The following is a 19,836-nucleotide window of genomic DNA, read 5'->3' on the forward strand; positions in this document are numbered from 1 at the left end:
ATGAGCGTTGAGCCTGAACTGTTGATTCATTAGTAAACAACCACATAAACATAAACAGATGCATGTTGAAGAATTTGAATATCATTGAGAGATTAATTAATTTTGGTGTTTATTCAAGAAGGGAGACTCAGGTCATTTTTGAAGCAGTGTAGTCTCCTTTTTTTTTTTTTTTTAAATAATGGTTTTCCCCCTGATACTTTTTTTCTTCACTGGATTTACAAAGCAGTTTGCGTTAAATGCATGAAGGAGGAGTGAAGTCCCACAGAGTGGTGCAAATTATACTTATTTGTTGCAGTTGTTTGCTCTTGAGCCTCAAATACAACCAAGGATTTTTTTATTTTTTAAAAATCATTTAAAGTTATTTTTTAAATGATATTAATAAACCATCATGGGTCCACTGATTTGTGTTTTTTCTTCTTTCCTTTTTCTATAGATTTAGCCATGTAGGGGTGATTATTTAATTTGTAAAGATGTTTTTTATTCCAGAGCTTGTTAAGCGTCTCTTTGGTACTTATTTGGGCTGTTGGCTTCCTTTCAAAGTACACTTTTTGAGTACACTGCTGCTTAATTTTGTTTAGATTTTCAATTTATGTCACATTAAGAGGTCATCACTAAAACCTAACCGCACAGCAAACAAAGCTGCTTTATTGGTTTTCTGGAATCATAGCAAACTTCAAAATGGCAGCCCTACCATCTGTCTCTCCTTACATCCAGCCAGTCGCCTATTTATACTTCAGACCCCGCCTTCTCAATTCAAATCGGCCAATCACAGAGTGGAAAAAGAAAACAAATTCACATGAATAATATAAACATTGACAATTATTTATCAAAAGGAAACATCAAGCAAACATTTTCTGTCACAATTTACACGTCATTTTATTATTTCAATCACTTTAACTTTCTTCTAACTCCCAGCCAATCAAACTCCAACTCTCATCGCCTCACTTCCCATTGAAGAGCTGGGTTGGAGGCGGGCCTCCAAGATGGCTGCCACAGAGGACACGGCCACATGCTAACAAACATTTCAGAAGAAACACTGATACACACCAGAACTAAAACAGAAAGGAGAAAACATTGCTCCCTAACGATTTATTTTTTCATTCACCTGTGTTGAAAACTTAATTGTGCATCAAACAATTTAAATTTTAATGTGTCACTAAAACTGGCATTTTAGTGGTTTAAAATTTAGAAGATGCATAAATAGTAGATATGCATGGTGAGGACAGAAGTGGCCACGTGTAAAAGAACAGAAATGAATGAATTCTACAAGTTTAGCTTTTGAATAAAACATTTGGAAAGAGATGCATCTCTATGTAGCAGCTTCTCATGGAGCGTTACTGAGTGCAGGAGGGTTGGGCACGAGCTTTCTGCAACTTCACCAGCCGAGGAGGAGTTCCCATCCCCGCTTTTTCAGCTCCGATTTCACAGCTCTGGGATCTCCTTCATCCAGCTCCTTCATAATATATTAGGCAACCTGATGACGATCACATCCACGAAAACATGTGGCTCCACGCACACAAACACCAGCAGATGTACACTTTTAATGACAGCTAATCATTAGCATTCCTTTTAATATTCATGCATTTTTACGTAACCTTTACGTAACCAGGGGCCCGTGCATGGATTTCTACATGCCCCACGCACGTGTTTGTGAGTGTGTGTGTGTGTGTGTGTGTGTGTGTGTGTGTGTGTGTGTGTGTGTGTGTGTGTGCGTGTGCGTGAGTGTGTGTGTGTGTGTGTGTGCGTGTGTGTGTGTGTGTGTGCGTGCGCACTCAAGTCTTTTCTCTGTAGTTTCCCTCATTATGAGAAAGCCCTTTAATGTTTGTCTCCCAGTGGAGAGGGGAAGGGAGTGTGAAACTGTTATTGCAGGCAGAGAGAGTGAGAGAGAAAAATCTAATAGAGGCAGCCTGACAGACACTCCTGCTCATGCAGTATGATCTCTCAGAAGATGACATTTGCCTCGCTAGCATCTGTGTGGGCACCTATAAGTCGCAGACTGTGTGCCGGTGTGTGTGTGTGTGTGTGACCTCAGCAATACAGTCGCAGATGACGGAAGAATGACTTGGGTGTTTCAGAAGGTGGGATGGGTTTGGGAGGATGATGGCTGGCAGGTGGAGGAGGCGTGAGATAAGAAGGCAGATGTGTGGAAAAGCGGGAGGCAAAGAGGTTTGAGTTGGTGAATAAAAGATGCTGTGGAGAAGTTGACGGCGGGCGAGGAAAAGACGGTCTGCGCCCCGCCAGACTCCTACTGTATGCAACACTGAATGGGGAGACCTTAGGAATGTGCATGTGTGTGTTTTGTGTTTGAGTGGATCTGGGCATGCTCTGTTGGTCACTGATAACCCCACAGCACAACCGAAAGAGTCACGCTTTCCCTCACAGTCACAGTAGCGTGGGCACTCTCAGTGTGCGTCTGCATTTATGTGAATATCCGAGTGTGTGTGTGTGTGTGCGTGTGTGTGTGTGTGTGTCCATCTGCCTCCCTCTGTCGTTGTCTGCCTGCCTCAGCGTCAATCTGTTACTATATTCCCTGATACCTCTCCAGTATCAGAGGCCATGACTTAAAGCGGCTCAGTGGGCGCGTTGGGAGCCCACAGTTTGGGAAGAGACCGAGAGCTTGTTGCTCGGCCAACAGGATCCTCGTGGTCATTCCTGCAGCACAAACAACCGCGCAGCCAGCTGGAGAGCCAGGAGGCGTCTCGGTGAGCTGGCACCGGACCAAATCACAGAAGTTGTGCTGCAGCTATTGCTTTGTCCGAACGCGAGCAGGCGTCTTCGCCCAGTATGACGGTGCACATATCTGTGCTCCTGAAATCTGTGTTTTTGGAGGACTGGGGGGTGGGGAGGAGAGTGTGTGATGGTTCTCCTTCATACATGCGATGAGTTTGACACCTCGAGGCACAAACGGACTGAATAAATGACATCATTAGAAAAAGAAATAAATAAAGTTCTGACTGCCAGAGGTCCTCATTAAAATCCATTTTCTGCCCTGAGCCGGAGGCCAGAACTGACAATGTTTGCAATTCTTCTACTCAACAGATAATAGCAGCAACAATAACAGCAGCGTGCGGGCAGTCCCTCCGTTTTTGTTGTTTTGTTTGTTTTTTTCTCATTGTGATGATACATTCCCTGGCCATTTTATTAGGTACACCTTTCTGGTTCACATAATGAATGAATTAATAAAAGGCTTTCCTGCTGCTGCACCTAATTTTGGTCCGTCTCATCAGCCTTTTTTTTTTTTTTTGATGGCGTACGTTACGGGTCGATAGGATTTTTGCTAACCCGGGACCCAAAAGGTTTTCAACGCACTCCAATGCAGCAGCTTCAGTCGTTAGCCAAAAGCAAACAAAAATGTGTCAGGAAAGCAAAACTGGCCAAGTTACGTTTAGACAACGCTCCCGTTTCTGCTCAAATCACGGACAGGTTTATTCGCATTGGATTAGTATCATCACAGGACCTCGAATTTTTATTTTACAATTCACTGACACGACCGATTCAGACAGGATTAACGACAGAGACAATCTCTGCAATTTTCTCAGATGGCATGTGGTTTCTAGGTAAAACTAATCCCGTGTGAATCGGACTACAGACGACTTTCTGACAACTAAACCAAACATCACACAGTCACTAGTTTACGGGGAGAGATCTGTAGCACAGGAAATATCCAGGGAGCAGTGGTTTTGTGGATAAAATTGCCGCGTTAATGTCAAAGGTCACAGTGCAATGGCCCGACTGGTTCAAGATGAGAAGCAGCAGCAGCTCAGATGACCGACTGATACATCCAAGGTGTGTAAAATATGTTCGAACGCACAATACATTGAACGTAAAGGCAGATTGTGGAGCAGGAGATGCCAGATGCAACAACATGAAAGTACGGATTCCTCCTGTCTTGTATCAACAGCTCAGCTTGTTTTGGGATATTTCACTAGAGCCCTTCAGGTCTCTTAATCACAACATACCCATTTTATTATGGCTGCTTCCAGCAGGTTATTTGGCTCATGTCATGTTTAAAACTGGTTTATTCAATCATTACAGTGAGTTCACTGAGCCCCCACTGTCAACACATCTCAGTCCAACGGAGCACCAATAGGATGTGCAGCTGCCAAATCTGCAGAAACAGTCTGATGCCATCCTGTCAGTGTGGGCCAACATCCCTGAGGAATATTTCTGACACCGTGTTGAATCTGTACCATGAAGAACTGGGACAGTTTTAATATAGGCACAAAAAAAAAAAGGGTCCAAACCCAAAACTGGCAATGCATACCCAATAGGTTATGCCTTTTTAATGGCTGTAATTAAAAACAATTAAATTGAATCCATTGAATCTTAAGTCTAGTTCGTAATGTAGATGTGGAGGCATTTGCCTCAGCGCTGCTCATATTATGAGAAAGAGGGCAGAAAAAAACAAACTGCAGCACTGTCAAGGATAAAAGCCAGCCACTTAATTCCCATTTGAGTTTTATTGATTTATTTTCCATTCAACCTTATCCAAGAAGTCTCTTGAAATATATTATCTCCTCTTCGAGGCAGAGCCGCAAGAACCGAATCACCTAAAAGAAAACAGTGCAGTTGCTTTGAGAGGTACACAGAGGCGTTTCGATCCGCCTATGCAGCAGAAGGTGAGGAAGGAAGCGGGAAAATGACAATGTGAACGTGTTTGACACACAACACGTTTTTGGTTTAACATTAATTGATCGATGATTTGCAAGAACGTGTTGAGGTGAGGTGACATTAGGGTTGACGGTTGGGCCCAAAATATTGAGCTAAATATTTTACCTGCTGCCATTAGCTGAGGTTCTGTCACACACACACGCACACACACGCACACACACACACACACACACGCCCAAACAAAGACAGGGTCTCATTATTCTGGTTCTGGTGATGCACCGGTTATCACCGGAATGTCACGCAGAGATGTGAGGTTTAACAAACAAAGCTTGCTACCTGGAAACCAAGGGATGTGCTAGTTACTGGGATCAAGGTAAACCAAGGTTTTCAAAAGTTACCATTTCAAAAGTGCTAAGGTTTTCTGTCAGATACCAGAAAAAGTGCCCGACTGATCAGAGTTTTTTTTTCTCCTGTTGCACCGAGCAACACTTTGCTACAATTTCACCAAACACTTAGCCAAGTTAGCTGGCAGACTGAAGGCTGCTACAGTCATTTGTCACTTTTAAGAAAGACAAATTTAGCTGTTTGAAACTGCCTCCTGTCACAAAAAAATAAAATAAAATACAAAGAGAAACACAAACACTCATGGTGTGGAAACTAAAGAAACATGACTCATACTTTTTCTATGCGGCACTGTTTTTGGAAAATTACCCGAGGCACGCTACAAGCAGCATTTCTGTCAAGCAGCCGGCCAGAGGCTCAGCCCAACCAGATAACCTGGCTAATGAAGCAGCTAACATTGATAAACGAGAAAAACAACAGAATAGCAAAAAGCCTGCCAGATATACTGTACAAAACAGTATTTTCTATGCAGTAAAACCTTTTACTTATACAGTTAGCTCTTGTTTACTCTGTGTAGGCTAAGTGACAATAAATATATGGTATTGATCGAATTTACATTTTTATATTTATTCCCCCGGTCTTGGTAAGTCAGCTACTTTTCTCTTTTAAATAAAAAAAATCACGCTTGCTGTAAATTTTAGTGGAAAAACTTTGATACCATTGAGACTTTCATGCATGAAAATGTGTGAAAGAAGTCTGCTATTTTAAATTGTGAAGTACATTAATCTGCTGATGGTTGAAGTTTATCGGGATGAAACAATCAGAATTTTATATGAAGTTATCAAACTTCTATTAACAGACAAAAAGATTTGATGTTCATAATTTGTCTTATATGCAGTTCAAGCATAATTAAATCAGCACCAAAACAGAAAATCACCAGATGATAGATACTTACTGCATCTCCAAGATTTCCCAAAGACTGCCACCATTTCTAAATCCAGCTTGATCTGACACAGACAGAGGTAGCAAACTCAAAAAGATAAAACAGAGATACTTTGCTCAGGTTTCCTCTTACCAGCATGAACATTTGAATGATTGAAAAAAAGATTAATTTGGTCAAAATCAAAAAGATTTTGAGCATCTCTGCTTTATTAAAGGATCAGAAACAAAGGTCAATGTCAAAATTTTCATCTTTTAAAACTCAGAAAATGTCCAAAATGTCTGAGTTTTTGCAAGCAAATGATCAAACTCAGAAATTTCCACGTTTTTTTCCTAGAAAATGTTTTATTAATCTCAAAATTTTGGGGCAGGAATTTGCTCCTTTTCTCTATCTTCAACAACCCTAACACAGCCCATCCAGTATTCGTAAAGCCGACTTACATCCACCTCTACATCACTGCCACCACCTTTGCATGTTGACTCAGAAGTGAAACAGAAACAGATTTGATTCTTTCTTTCAAAAACCCCACAGATTGACAGGAAGCCTCCGAGTCCAAACTCCCGGTGGACATTAATATCTTCCTCTAGGTTCACTGCAAGTCATCTAAAACAACGTTCAGAACCTTCATCATGTTGTCCATCCTCTGAGAAAAATGGAAACAGTGACACAGTGTTGTGGCGGCGGTGAATCAGAACTCTTGTCTGATTCATGTAAGGTCCAGGCCAGTCAATTGCTTTTATAGATTTATCATGCCTCTGTCATAAAAAGCAGCCAAATGATAACCGGAGGGACTGTCAGGGCATAACTCTGACCCAAACGGATCAGAGGGGCATGGCAAGAGTCTGACTCGAGTGTCGGTTATTTCTTGAATTTTAATCAAGTACAAAATTAGCATTGATTTTCATCATTTTGTTTTGCTAAGGAGCCTTTTGGAAGTGGATGCCCACCTGGGGTCACACCTGAGGAACTGAGAGGAGAAGATGCTGCTGATCACAATCAACAAAAATCAATTTAACCAGAGATCAAAACGGCGTGCAGAAACCGGCACCAAACCATGACCGAGTCCCACTCTCAGGCGCTTAGAGGGCAGTGACATTTTCATATATTTTTTTTATTTCAACAATAAATAAATAAATAAATAAAAAATCTCCCTGTAACCTTTCTACACGTTTGTGCTTTTAGCATTCATTCCGCCTCTTTTAGTTTTATCCTCGAGAGCTGCTCACGGCTTAGTGCAAAATGCGGTTCTTTAACCCTTGTTGTTGAAATATACTGTAGAGTGAACTGTACACTCAAAACATCCTAATCAAGATGCCGATAAAAGGCTACAAACCATCAGAGTCCCTGCTTCAAAAGTGTACTTCAGAAGTGCCTCTCTGTCATTAGGCCTGTTAATGATTCAGATCAAAGAGGGAGATCTAAGCTGAGTAATAATTCACCGGATGAACAGCGGCACGTCACATGACGAGAACAATGAACGCTGCAAAGCCCTTCACAGGATCAGCCAGTCGGCGGAGGGAGAGCAGCAGCAGTCAGAGGCCGTCAGTCGTCTCTCGACGTTTTGAACGAACCTGCAGTAACAATCCTCTGCCACGAATGCAGCAAGTTGATTAAAGCATTTTAGCTGCACTTGTTTTTCATCCGGCAAATTAGCAGCACTTCACACAAAGGCAAATTACGGAGTACGGCCTTGTAGATTACTGCGAGGGCGACACGGGTCCGGGGGTCTCAATCTGAAATCTGGATACATTCTGCACTGCGGTAAAATAAATAAAATAAAATAGTCCCCACGTGCTTGTCCTCATCTCCAAATCCATGGGTGAAGATGCCTCTTTTTAATCAGCGATTAATTTTTTTTTTCTTTTGTAAATAACACTCAAATCATATAAAGTGGTTATTTCAATCAAATGTTTTGGCTCACAAGGAGGGATTTTTGTTTGTTTTGTATTTGGTGTTGAAGTGGCTCCGGGTCAGTTCGCCCCGTTGTCATTTTCATACCAACATATTTTCATTTTGCTCTTTCCCGCCAATTGGCGCCCAAAAACAAAAATGTTTCTACCCGCACATCAGTTTACTATGGATGAGGATTAGGGCCACTGGGGGAAAAAAACATAGTCAGTCAGAACTGAGATTAAAATCTCAGAATTTTGTTATTTTTTTCCCAGTGGCCCTAATCCTCTTCCGTAGTTTACCTTGCTTTGTGGTTATTTTTTATTTGTTTATTTTTTAAAGAGATTTTTTTTTCATTTAACTAAGCAAATCCCAAAGTGCAACTCTACCAGTAAAAAGTTTTAAATCTGAACTGACAAGTTTTTCACTTGCTTTGAAAATGGTGCCAAATTTAAAACATGACTAATAGTTTATCTTCCCCTAAGCTCATGCAAAATTAAACTCAGGACAAAATGAAAACATTTCTTTCAGCGTTAAAGTCCATAATAATAAATGTGATTTGCAAATGTGATTATTTATAGATAGATCTGATACAAACAGATCTCTATTTCTTTTCTTTTTGGGGGGGGGGACAAAAAAGAAAAGCTACATTTTAAGTTTGTCAGACATCCGGTCTGGTACCAGATATCCTGCAAGGTTTTTGAATATAAATTATATGTGGGCAATTCGCATATTGTACACTGAAAACATCCTAATACAAATGACGATAAGTTTCTACAAATTATGTTTTATAGGCCTTCATCATCATCAAATACAACATCACTTATGAGAAATGATAAAATATGTCTCGGACGAGTAAGAAGCAGGATTCTGCAGAAATGAAGACAAGCGGAGCAGATAAATGAACTTTTCAAATCCGGTTTGTTGGAGCGGAAACACATCTGAAATATGCAAAACCCCAAAGTACAGGAACGGTCCACCTCTGAACTAAATGCTCCAGTATGCAGCGTCTCGGTGATTAAAGATGCACAGAGGAGCCTTTTGGCTCCCTGAATCGGGTGATTTTGCATCCCAGTGCAGCAGATAACAGCAAACCAGGGAGTTATTTCCTTTAAGCTTTAAAGTTGGTCACATGTGTATTTTTTTTTATTTTTAGATTATCTTTAAGAAAATGTATTTTATCGAGGAGCACTTCGCATATTCACATGTGCAAATCAAGAGAACCACTAATAAAAAGTTAGAAAACTGTAATCTGTTTTGTGAAAGGAACAAATATGAAGTTGTTTTTTGTTTATTGCATATGTATCTAATATGTTGTAATTATTTTTAATTTTTACATTTTATGTCTGCCAGATATTCTAGAGGACTTCCAGTGATGCAGTGATGAACTTTTTTTTTTTTTGGAGAAGTCACTGTTTTACTGCTACTGTTCTTAAGACAGTTAAACTGTTAATTTTCCTATAAAGCAGAAGAAATAACGTATTTAGTGACTGAAATCTAAATGAGTTAATGTATCAGTAAGTCAGAGCTTTGCAATATTGCTGACTTGAAATCCGCCAGACTCTATTTTAGATTTCTGAATAAATCCTATTCTCCATATTTGGTCAGTTTGTGCTCATCAAATTGTCCTTTTTACAATCCCTTTTTGTCATCATCCTCCAGGAAATATTTCTCTCAAACTGAAAACAGGTCAGTTATTCTCAGCTGGGATTGGTTTGTCCTCAATGACGAAATGGAAAAAGTACTCTTGAGGTTGCTTTAATTGGGTTTTCTTTTTGCTTTTTTGTACAACATCTGATGAGCAGGAATAACTTTTAGTTCTCAAACATTTTGGTTAGACATTTTAACTGTAGCTTCATGTGTGGGATTTTTTTTTTATTGTCTATTAATCTATGTTTGATTCAGGACGCAGCATCTGCCCACTGGTTTCGTCGTAACAAGCGATTGTGTCCATAGACACTAGACTATAAATGTCAGTTCAGTAAACCTGCTTGCTCTTTGTGTAACAGCTGTGTTTAATGCAAATAAAGCCTCTGCTAGGCTTTTGATGGCACTTCACAAAAAGTAATAAAATGAATGGGCACTTCATCTTCTGGATGAGAACTGTGATTATCTGAGTAACACATTCGTCGCGTTGTTGCTTTAACTGGGAATCTGCTCCATGATGGTACAAAAACAGCGCCGACCTGAAAATTGATTTCCTCTACTTTACCTTTTTTTTTTTTTTTTGGTCATACTTCAAAATAATAATAATAATATCGGAGATAAATTGAGTGAATACAAAAAGTATTTTGAATGTGAAAATGTATTCACCGCTTAAAGCCGAGCCAACAGCTGCTGCCAGTGACAACATTGAGTCTTTTGCGTCACTGTGAGGTAAGAAAGGCAATAATTTTATTCATATAGCACATTTTCAGCAACAAGGCAATTCAAAGTGCTTTACATGAATCAGAGGAAAGGCCAACAAAATAAAATAAAAGCAAAAGGGTAAAAGTATAGAACTACTGTACATATTGGTTTCCCAAAGTGCTTTACATGAGTCCATGAAAATGCAAACAAAATAAAAGAAAACCAAGAGGGTAAATGTATAGAACTACATATTGGTTTCCCATGTTTAATAAGAATAAAAATAATTTATTAAGTAGCAGAGGTTCCTCTGGATTCTTGATCTGATAAAACTAAATGTTGGTCCTCCATGTTTGATTCTTCAAAAAGGTGCTAAACGTCGTTTGAAGGTAATGAGTAGTTTCTCTAGATAAACCGAGTTCCTCCGGACTCCAAGTTTGTCCTAATTCCTGCTCTGGGTTGAGTGAAGTAACTAAATGTTCACTGTGGAAGAATTTTGGTCAACGCTTCTTTGCAGAATTGTTTTAAATGAAAGGTTTTTATGAACACACATCTCCATCGGATATAAATCAGATCCTGGCTTCTCTTCCCTGTCTTCCCAAAAAGTCTCTGCGATGATGGAAGATATCAATGACTCTTGTATTCATGATTCAATGCTCAGTTATTCCCTCATGGATATAATTCGTGCCCGTTCTCTTTCTTACTCCTAAGTCACGGACCTTAATTGAAGGACGTAAAGTTTGCAGAGGTTTAGATGTTCTGAACCTTTCCAGATGAGTTCTTGAAGTCCTGTCGTTATTTTTGGTAGACTGGACACTGTGAGGAAGATTATATGACTTACAAACGTCTTTCCTGACTGATGGACATCAGCGACTTTGTTTCTCATCTGTACTTGAGTATGTCTTTATAGATCGATGCACAATGCGTTGCTTTGTAAAACCTATTAGTCTCCTTCCTGTTGTCAGACATGCTTTCAAGGTGATTGCCTTCCTCTACATGCCTGACAGTAATTAGACAGAGGTGTGGCTAGTAAAATTGAAGAAAATTTGATTAATCATAGTCAATTTATGATTTAACAAAGGAGGTAATTACTTTTTCACATGCGGACAGGATGATTTGGGGGGCGGGGGGTAATCCCCTTAATAAATGGATTAATCATTCAGGTTGATGATCTAAAACATGGACATGTGAAAAAATAAATCTAAAAAATAGATTAAATATGAAGCATATACTATTACAAATTCCTAGTTCTCCAATCAAAAGTTTATTCTTAGTTTCCCCCGACATTTTTCTTTTAGTGAACTTTAGAGCGGGAACACGGCAGAGATATTGATTTGGTGAGGTTTAGCTCACAGAAACGTTTTACCAAGTTCTTAGGCATATTTCTGGTGGGCAGGCTTTGTACCTTTTCAAAACCATTATTCGGAGGAAAGTGAAGACAAATTTCAATCTTAATAAAAACAAAAAAAACCCACTGCCATTCAAGTCTTGTCAATCCTACAATCAGCCACCTGTCACTAACAATCACAGTAGAAATGTCCCCACTGTAGGAGAAATTAAAGTATTTCGTTTTAATCCAGTGAAGAATTATAAAAATGACTCCCTGTAATGCAGAGGTTTTCTATCCCGGTCTCCAGGGTCCCTGTTCTGCACGTTTTAGGTGTTTTCCTGCCTTCGTACACCTGACTTGAAATAACAGGTGATTAACAAGCTTCACTGCACGCTGAGGGGGGTAACGCAATCATTTGATTCAAGAATGCTGGAGCAGAAAAGCATCTAAAACTGTGGTGGACCCTGGGGGTCAGGGATGAAAACGACTGCTCCGATGCACAAAACCATTGCTGTAAATGATCAAACTAAATATTTGTCTTATAGACAAGCTTGTTGGTTGAGAATAGCAGATCAAATCCTCTGACTGACAACAAGTGACACTCGGATGACAGCAGAATGAGTCTGACTGTCAAAAAACGTGGAAAAACAAAAAAGACTTTACTCGATTCATATTTGGAAAGAAACGAAACCCAACTCCCTACGAGCAAACCTTCATTTAACAGACATCGTTTTCTGTTTAAATAACTCGCAAATGCGATTCAGAAGGGAAAAGAAGTGAGAATAAGTTGACACAGCAACGTCTGCTGGCATGTAAATATAGCTGAAAGGTCGTGTGAGGTTGATCCAGTCGACTTACTGAGTCAGCCTGGTGTCCAACGTCTTTGCTCTCTGGGCCAATAAAGACCAGGACTGGTCAACCTTCACTCAACATCAAAACAAGTCCAGGAAAGTTAGGATGTTTAAGAAAACTTATAGGATGTTCAAATAAACATTATCTCCAAACAGTTAAGCATGAAGGTGATGCAGTCAGTATTTGGGCTTTTATTGACAGCAATATACTGTACGTTATACTTATTAAGATGTGGATGAAAACATCAACATTATGCAGGAGTTGAAAACTGAACCCCTCACCTCTGACCCTGAACGTATTCAAAGCCTCTCAGGAAGTCCAATCTACAGGTTTGTCTCATGATTTTTACGTTGCTGCAGAGAAACGAAACTCAACAAAGAAAGACAAATCATGTAAAAAAAAAAAAGAATTGACCGCCGTTACCGAATCAAAACTTGGACATGAAGCTTTTAAAAGCTGTGAAAGTTCATAAGGGGACAAATGTCACTTATCTTTTCTTTGTTAACTCCTTTAGCTGTTTGCAGTGACGCCATTTATTTTGTGTAAGTGCACAAATGTGTTGCCTGTGAAACTCGTACATCGCGTGAATTTCCCCCATTTTAAGTCACGTCCGTGTTTGTGGCAGAAAAGCGTCGCAATTTGTGAGCCTCTCATTTCAGACTCATCGACAACGTTTGTTATTTACAGACAGTGCAGTGAAGCAATTTGCCAGGTTGAAAATAACAAATATGAATGCGCTGTCAGGTTTCGCGGTGAAAATGTAATTACAGCTTTTACAACACACAAAGCGAGTGGGATGAGGAATTAAATGGCTTTTTAAGACTTTGTTTTAATTCACTGTTTTCTTTTGCCTTCCTTGTTTCTTTTTTTTGTTTTGTTTTATTTTTTGTAACTGATGGTACAATTTCCCAAATTAAGTTTGGATCTGTTAAGTTAATTTATGCTCCAGCATGCACTGATTGAGGAGGCCACATTGGGAGCAGCTTTATTAAAATCAGAAATAAAAATCTGGTTACAACTGTGCGTGGTCAAAGGCATTTCTCAACCTTTCCCGTTTGGCCAACACTTCCCCTAGTTGTTGTCGCCTGCTTCCTTGTGCATCGCAAGTCGGCTTTGTTGCACTCTTGTGTTCAGAGGCCGGTCGACAAAAAGCGTCCTGATGTTTGCAACAGTTCACTGATTGCCGAGCGGCCTGACAGCTGAGTGGCAGCGGCGCAGCCAGACGAGTCCATCTTGTTGCTCTGCTAGTGGTCAGAGCGCCGCGGGGCTGATTGTCTGAGAACCGCGGGACATTTTTCAGCCTCAATAGCTGCCAACTCATAAATAGCTCTTTGTAGTCAAAAAAGAAGAAGAAGAAAAAAAAAAAACGAATGCAAGGTCAATTTTGTAGATCAAAAGGGCCGAACAGAAGCAGGCATTGTGCTCTGTAATTTCGTGGCTTCGGATCTGTTTCCAGTTCTTTGAAGAATATCATCCTCTCTCCCTCGGCGCCACGCAGCTCCACGGATCCTCCTCACGTCCGCGCCGCTGTTTCTACCTGCTGCACTCCGTCTGGGATGACGCATACAATTAGACATGGCAATTTAGGGGAAAAATGTACAAATAAATAAAAGGCTTCAATGTTTTTCACTCCCTCGAGTGTGTATTGGAGGGGTTGTGCGTGCGGATTCAAAAAGTTCTCTGTTATGTTTTTATTTTCAATCTGTGCAGCTGCTGAGAGGAGCATTTTTTATTTTATTTTATTTTATTTTGTGCGTTTGTCAACTCTAAATGATTTGAAAGGGAAGCAATGTTGTGGAGAACGTGGGAAGCTTGGAGAGAGGAGCGAAAACTAACAGAGGGTGAAATGTTTTTAGAAGTCCCATTTTTATCTCCGGCGCACACTCCGTGGCGCTCCCTTCCGCTTGCGCTGCATTGCTATGTGAAAGCACAGAGATGCACTGTACTGGCATTGGATTAGGAGGAGATAAGCGCGTGTAATGACGTATGCGGCGTGACTGTAAATTTCTTTCTATTTCTGCGTCGTAATGAGATTTTAAATTATAACGCCACTTTCTACCTCTTGCAGGCAACATCCTTCACCATCGGGGTCTCTAAGGAAAGCAAACGGTGGCAAAGAGCTGTGGGCGTTCTCGCCAAGAAAAGGCAGAAAAGAGAAGATTGTCGTGCAGCGCTGTCTCTGTTGTATTTTTAGCTGTAATCAGTAACAATGTCTTTCCAAAGTGCTCTTAAACCCTTTGGTTCCTTTTTCACATTTTGTCACCTTGCCACCCAGAACTTCTCCGGGATTTTCTGTGATGAAGTGGAGAAATCTGTCAAGTACAAGCGAAGGGTATGCTTGTCTGCAAATAAGTACCTGAAAACGGGAATTGCAATTCATATTCAGATGAAGCTAAACAAAATGTTCTAGTCATCCCAACCCAAAGTAGGAGCAGAAACTACCGGGTCAAACGGTACAGATTTGCATTGTGTTGTTTAGTGTTAAAGTGTTTTCTGTCCCACAACAAGCTTAAAAGATATATACTGTCACACACACTAAAGTAAACAGCAGTGAATGTGTGACACTTTTCCCAGTTTCTGGCGATCTGCCGTGTCCATTGACTGCTTCGTTTCCACTACCTGGAAGAGTCACACTCCAGACAACGCTGCGTCGCAGGTTTACAAAGTCCCTTCCTCTATGACGAGGCCCCCATGGGCAAAGTCAAGCTCCATTAAAAAGAAAATGGTTCTCCCCGGTTTGCTGCGGAAGAAATGAAAGTCCCTGCGGAGCGCTGACCTCAACCCCATCAAACACCTTCGAGACAAATTGGAGGCCAAACTGGCTGCAAGGGCTGATTGCGCAACATCACTGCCCGGCCCCGGTAATGACCGTGTGGAGAGCAATCCCTGCTAGTCGCCACCATTTTGGAAAATGCTTTTTAAAAAACTAAAAATAAGGCTGATTTCAACAGCAAATCTTCAGGGGCCATATATATTTATATCTTTTTTTTTTTTTTTTGCTTGCCTACATTCTGCTTTGTACTATTTCTGATTTGTATCATAATTCGCTATGATACCAATCAGCCTCTCCTTGCTTGACATGAGTGGCTACAAGGAGTCCCGCTTCGCAACCTGCAGTTTCAGCTTTTGTTTTATATTTTAATTGCAATTTTCAGGCAAAGAAATAAAATAACAGCGGTAATGAATTGATTTTTAAACCGCGCAGGTCTGCAATCTGTCGCATGCATGTTTTCTGCTTTTGTTCCCAGGACTTACTTTTAAAAAACAATTACGCCTGGAAAAAAAAACCTCTACCCACCGAGGATAATTACATCTTTAGAGAGGGAAAAAAACGTGAGTTGGCTTTTGGTTTGTACAAAGAAATATATTACCTTTAAAGAATGAGAGTAAAATTGGTAGTAATGTTTTTGAGAGACATAATTGGTTGACAGCAAATCAGTATCACAACTTTATAGAGTGCTTCTCAAAACTACACAAGCTTGTTGATTTTTGTAGTTTTTTCATTTGTTTGTTTCATCACTGGATGACCACAAAACTCATTGTTTTTTATTGGAGTATTATGTGTGATGTGTGAGGGAAAATTAGCTCTCAATATTATTTTTTTATTCAAAGAAATTAAAAGGTGTGACGTGCATTTGTATTCAACGCCTTGAGTCGATATTTGGAGCCACTTTTCACAGCAGTCACAACTAAAAATGTTCTGGCAAATGGTTCCATCAACTTCGTCAACGGCTTTCTCCACAGTAGCCCAAGCTCAGTTAGGCTGAATGGAGACTGAGAATAGTGTCAATGGCACAGGAAAGCAATCTTACTAAGACTTCTATAACCAAAATTTTAATCTACTGAAATCAAAAAACATATATTAGCATCGTAAGCAACGTGCTAAAATCAAAAACTCTTTTTAGTGCTCAGTTACTGAATAGACATGGGAGCTCAACAACAAAGATATTTGTTATTTTTTCAGGGAGCCCTGATCGTTTATGGAACATCTTTGAAGAAAATCCTTCTCCAGAAATGTGGACTGTGGATACCGACGTTGGCGTTGGCGACGGCTATCATTGCTGCAACGTGTTTTGCGTTGAGACGCTACTTTAGGCTCGACAAGCTAACTCCTTTCTGGATAATTTCCACACGACAGTAATCTTTTCCAGCATCCCATCAGATCATTTTCAGAAGCCAAACGTTCCATCTCAACGGAGCTTTTTTGTGGCTTTGTCATCCATTGCTGTTGTCAGAGGATGGCGCTTGTACGTCAGATTTATGGTCCTATTAGAAACGTGTGGGTACAAAGGTTCCCATCTGAACCCTTAAATGTTTACACCGGATGTGATTCATTGGGTTAACATTTTTAACGTGTTAAAATTTATGTAATTAATGAATCAAAATCAGCCAGTTAAAGACTCGGCACTAGCCAACACATGAATGCAATCTGACATGAAGCTTTGCGATGCGGCTCAGCATCGATCTCCTGGCGGCAGCTGAACAGCTGCACCATCATCAAGTCTTTTGCACATTTCGACATGTTGTCTTCCCAGGACTGCTGTGCGTTCAGCTCCAATCACTGTTCCATACTGCTCTCTCCATCCTGACAAACTTCACTTTTCCAGCAGAAGAAATGCCTGCTGCCCACACCTTGTTTCATTCTAGGGTTGGCATTTTCAGTAGGATGTGCATTGTTAGCTTCCTTCACACCTTTATTTTTTTTTTTTTTTGCATGTAGAGCTAAAGGTAAAATCTGACCGGCGCACACTCTGACACATGTTTACTACATTCACTACATAGCTCATTGCAAACTGAAAACAAAACCCATAGAGGCTTCTTTTTTTTTCTTTTTTTTTTACACTGCTTCTCCTTTTGCCACTCTTCCATAAAGGTCAGATTTGTGGTGTGCACAACTAATAGTTGTCCTGTCAACAGATTGTAAGCTGAGGATCTGTGTGCTGCTCCTTAGTCTTCATGACCTTTTCAAGCAAACCTCTGAGCCAATCACAGGGCTGCTGTACTTATGCTGGGATTAAATTATTAATTAGATACTGCCAGGAGCAGGCTTGATTTTATGGTGTTTATAGGAATCGCAGTAAAGTGGCAATATGGAAAAGAAAGCATGCCACGTTTTTAGTTTGCAATTGGAAATGTTAAATCTTCCATCCTTTCTGTTCAAAATCACAGTTTTGCTCTCTGTCGCATCACATCCCAATAAAACACACTGACGCCTGAGGTTGCAGCTGCAAAGGTGGGAACAGTTTTGCCAAAAAGTATCTTTGTGGAAAATAAAAATCCCTATTATTATAGTGTGTGGTTATTTTTAACCCCCCAAACTGCAGCATGAAGATTTTTTTGACTGACATTTAAGCCTACTTTTAAACATATTTAATTTTCCCGTGATTCATCTGTTCATTTTGGCAGGTATTATTCTCTTGTAATTTGAGTTACCTTTAGATCTGTCTATATATCCTTCTATAAAGAAATATCCAAATGGAGCATAGCAGACATGAACATTGGTTGCACCAGATTTTTTTTCTGCTGTATTGGAGTAAAAGGAGGCAAAATACAAATCTATGCCAAATCTTTCCCACGTTTGCTATTGGTAGCCAAAACTGACAAAACACATAAAAAGAACTAGAAGCATTCAGATGCAATTTAGTAAACCCAAGGGTTTCGGAAAGTATTGCTTAATCTCTTCAGTAATTATGACCATGAATAATATAAGCTTAAAGAGAATGAGTGTACACTCACTGTATATTGGATTTACAGCAACTCTTAAGGCTTCTCCTTTAACATTAAACCTTTTTATCAGCCTTACAGAAACAACAAAGCGTTTTGTTGTTTTTTTTTCCTTGAGGTTGCCCGGGGTCAGTGAAAACAAGTGGAGAACAGAGCAGCGACATATCATCCCCCCTTTTAAGTTGTTATATGACTGTTTCCATAAACTGTTTCCTGCCTCCGTCGAGTCCTGGGGGAAATATTTGCTTCGAAAGGCTCCACTACATTCAGCTGCCAGCTGCTAACTGAGCCTGCCTCCGCTTTGGTGCAGCGCAGGTAACGAACTGTGTTGTAGGGTGGGTATTTAAACACACACAAAACCCATTAAAACAAAGGCAACACGCAAGGAAGGACGCAGCAACGAGGGCTCAAGTACAGAAGTCACATTCTCCTCTCATGCGTCCATATTGTCTCCGTTTGTGGTTCAATTTGGACCTGGCTCTGAGACTTTCTCTGAACTCCGTCTTCCGCAGTTTTTCCTTCAGTCTAATTTTAGCGCACTCCCCCTAGTGCAATACCTTTCCTTTGTTTTCGCTTCAAGGGACAAACTGCTGTGTCGCAATAAACACCCCGGAAAGTGCCAACGTGTCAGGAGGACTGCGAGGTGCAGTTCTTACTGGAAAACACTTCCACCCACCATATGTTGTTTCCTGCGGAGCCAGTGGAACGGCGAGCGCTCCACCAAAAGCCAACAGACGGGCAGGCAAAGCAGTCAGAGATAAAGATCTCCGTCTCTCATCAGCCGCCTTTAACAGTCACATTCGCACCGGCAAGGTGAAGAACCCGTCGGCCTCTGCGGACCGCGTGGGCAGACCTGTTATCTAAAGCAGCATTCCTGGCCTGAGGGGGTCAGAGTGGACGCTTAAGATGTTGTCATCTCGTGCAGTTATCTGATAGCGCCTCATAATCCTCCACAATCATCCCCACTCAGCGTCTAGTTTGATGCTTAACATTGAGGCTTTCCAGTGGATTACACTAAGAAATAGGGTCAGTAACCTTTCCGGTGTTGTTTTTCTCGTCTTCACAGTGAGATCGTTTCAAGTGACAGTTTTTGCTTTCAGAGTTCTGGCTTTCCGAAGCACAAGACATTTATTTAGAAACGCTCTGTATGACTTAAAATGACAGCACGGTCGTTAATAGCTCCCAGAACCCTTTATTACCCTTTTATTGTGAGATAATGACAATCCCTTTCAGTCCCCTGCTATTAAAACGCCGCAAATTTCAGTGCATTTTATGCAAATTTTATCCGACTGACCAACAAAAGATAACAGTGAACTCGTATTTTTTTTTTTTTTTTACTCCGATACCCACAAAATAAAATGTAGTGCAGCAAATTGCCATCGAGTTCAATAAGAAGTAAGTAATTCTCACTGTGAGTAAAGCTGTTCTGATAAGATAAGATATGATTTTTCTTCTACATACCAAAATAAATGTGGTCAGAAACCAGCCTGGAAACACTAAACACGGTGTTGGCAGCATCATGCCTTGGAAAAAAAATCTGAAAACTGTTTCTTCTGTTTCACATTTCATGTTGGCTGAAGTGTTACAGTTTGTGACTTTAAAGTGAGAAAAAAGGGGAAAGTTTAGAGGACCTCCATGTTTTTACAAGGCGCTGCAAGTAGCAGTATTTTTTATTTTTATTTTTATTTTTTGCACAAGCTTGGATTTAATGACATTTTTTCCAAAACCCACATTAATGAATTATATATACGTACACATCCAGCGCATAATCTTTTCTTAGAACAAGTCATGCTCTCACTTT

The sequence above is a fragment of the Xiphophorus maculatus genome, chromosome 19, assembly GCF_002775205.1.
Source record: "Xiphophorus maculatus strain JP 163 A chromosome 19, X_maculatus-5.0-male, whole genome shotgun sequence".
NCBI classification, from domain to species: domain Eukaryota; kingdom Metazoa; phylum Chordata; class Actinopteri; order Cyprinodontiformes; family Poeciliidae; genus Xiphophorus; species Xiphophorus maculatus.